Source organism: Tupaia chinensis, unplaced genomic scaffold (genome assembly GCF_000334495.1).
Source record: "Tupaia chinensis unplaced genomic scaffold, TupChi_1.0 Scaffold000111_1, whole genome shotgun sequence".
NCBI lineage: Eukaryota > Metazoa > Chordata > Mammalia > Scandentia > Tupaiidae > Tupaia > Tupaia belangeri.
The window spans coordinates 390,625-393,514 of NW_006159575.1; the positions used below are offsets into that span (position 1 = coordinate 390,625).

At 40.3% G+C, this 2,890-nt stretch overlaps 1 pseudogene; it reads right to left on the reverse strand.

Moving 5' to 3' along the window:
* Positions 1-1,911: 1,911 nt before the first annotated feature.
* The window catches only part of LOC102501899 (centromere protein U pseudogene), a 2,398-nt pseudogene continuing 1,419 nt past the window's right edge, over positions 1,912-2,890 (reverse strand).

Genomic DNA, 2,890 nt, shown 5'->3' on the forward strand with positions numbered 1-2,890 from the left:
TCTGGGTGGTGCACGCACCCTATAGCAAAAACCTCTCCAAAAAAAAAGTAATAATGGACACTATCTACATTAGTTTTTCAACCTTCTCTTAGTAAGATTTCATTTTCTGCCTTTTCTTTTTTTTAAAGAATTATTTTATTAAAGTTTATTTATTTTAATTGGACCAGAGAAGGAGAGAGAGAAAGTGAGAAAGCAGCCACCAGGTCTGGAACTCAAACTGCAGTCGGCATATGGGAGTCCAGTGCCTTAACCACCATGCCACCGGCCAGCCTTGCCTTATCCTTTTTTTAAGAGAGATTTTTGGTATAGGGGTGTGTGCTTGCCAGTAAGAGACAGTGACTGAAAGCAAGAAATCCCCTGGGGGAGATGGTCATGCTACAATCTCTTCTCTTCCATTCTTCTCTCAGGATTTTGTGCACCCATGCCTGGCATGAGTTTCAGGCTTCTGGGTCCAGGATTTGAACTGTGGCTAGCCATGTGAGTCCAGCAACGTGACTATAATGCCATCTGCCTGCCCCCTTTTCTGTTTTAAAATGTCTGAACCATGGAGTCCTTTCTTTTTAAAAAAAAAACTTTATTTATTCATTCATTTATTTTAATTTGATCAGAGAGAGACACACACAGAGAGAGAGGGAGAGGGAAAGTGAGAAAGCAAGCCACCAGGTCTGGGACTTGAACCGTCGTCAGTCAGGCCACCTGCTGGTCCCAAGAACTATTTATTTCTTTATTTCTTTATTTCTTTATTTTCAATTTTGACCAGAGACAGCGAGAGGAAGTGGTGGTAGGTGCACCAGGTCCAGGACTTGAACCATAGTCGGCCATGTTGGAGTCCAGTTAATCACAATGCCTCCTGCTGGCCCCCGCCCTTTTTTATCTTAAAAGAGGTGGGCAAATGGCCAATGGCCTTGGCCTCCAAGGTCAGGCTATTCTAAGGGTCTCCACACAACTACTTCTGGTTCTATTAAATTAAATAGCAGCCTTAATGGGAATACAGAAAACTCCACACCAGCATATACCTACAGTGATTAGCATGATTTAGCAATGAATAAAGAGTTTTAAAGTTAAGGAAAACTATTTACTACTAATCATTACTAGAAAAAAATATATATTTACAGATACCAATATGTATTCTTACTGTTATACAAAACAACTCTAAAAAACAGACATTAATAGTTTAAAAACTTCTCTAATGTGCAGCCAAGTTTTTTTGAGTTGCAGTAAAGTTGATCATTATGCACATTATGTATGTGTGTGTATATATATATACATATGTATATATCTAAATAAGGGTTGTAGATGTGTTTTATAAGTGATTTTCAAAAACTCTCATTCTCTAAAAACACTAATCAAGTCTGATATTTAAAGTAACAAGTACTGAGCTTCTTTCTTCTTCTGTGAATGTAAGGAGCTCTTGGATGACTATAAAATAGAAAAGGGGTTTTGTTTTGTTTTGTTTGCTATAGGGTGCATTTGCTTACCTAGGAATTTGGGAGAAAGAGAAAGTGAGAAACCATCCCTTAGAGAGATGGCTACACCATAACCCCCTCTCCTTTACTTGCTTTCTCACTTTAAATTCCTCTCAGGATTTTGGGCACGTACTCACACACGCCCAGTGTGGTCTTCAAGCTGCTGGGCCTGTGACTTGAACTACACAGAAAGCCATGTGGGATCCAGCTGCTTTAACCTCCATGCCACCTGCTGGCCTGGTAAGCTGTTTTAATGGTTGGGGTAATGGTTTGGCCCCCAATATTTTATGATTTGGAACTTGGTCTTGGTGGTGATTGGACATCCTCCAGAAATTTAATTTATGTGTTGGGACTTGATTGTATTGATGATATTGTCAAGGTGTTAAGTGAGAACTTAATTCTTTCAAAATGTTTCAGGGTGGGACCTTTGGGTATGATAATATCATTAAGATGACGTCGCCATAATTGAGTTCTGGTAGGGTTTATAAGCAGAGGGAATGAGTCTAGAATGGCAAAGAGAACGCCACATGGATACAGACCTCACCATGCTCAGCTTAAAGTTCGGCTTTCTGCCATTTTGTGAGGCTTTTGGATTTCCTGTCCTCCAGAACTCTGAGTCAAAATAAACTCTCATTCTCTTAAACCACCCAGACTTAGATATTTCTGATAGGAATGTAATAATGGACTAAGTTATTAATTGCTCTTAGGAATATTGAGAGAATTAACAATTGAATGCTTATAAACTTTTGCATTCATATCTTGCTTAAAAGTATTTAGTTATAATTATTTTTTAATTGCTTTATTTATTTTTTTGACCAGAGAGGGTTGAAGAGAGAGGAAAGTGAGAAAGCAAGCCACCAGGTCCAGGAATTGAACCATGGTCAGCCATGTGGGAATCCAGCATCCTCAACCATGATGCCACCTGCTGGCCCCTAGTTATAATTATTTGAGAAGTCATAGTGACTGTTTCTAGCTTAATAGTAAACACTCAATTTTTTTTTTTCAAGAAAGAATTTTTATTTATAGAAGTACAGTTTCCGAAGGTGACTGAGTAGCATGAGACTCATCTTACACAGGCACATTTCAGTAGACTGACTTTCTCATTCTTGGTCAAGAAGCCTCTCTAATTGATGATTGATATTTTGCATATGGTTTTCAGCTCCCAAGAGAGTTCTTGCTTTAAATAACTGAGCTGGGGGAACCAGCAGTTAGCGTAATGGCTATGTCGCTGGACTCCCACGTAGTCGACCCCGGTTCACGTCCCGGACCCGGTGGCTTAAAACTCACGCTGGGCGCATGTGCGTGCGTGCCCAAGATCCCGAGAGGAGAATGGAGGAGAAGGGATTGCGGCATGACCATCCCCCCTGGGGGGTGATTTCTTGCTTTCTGTCTCTATGTCTCTCTCTGTCTGGCGTGCGAGCGCA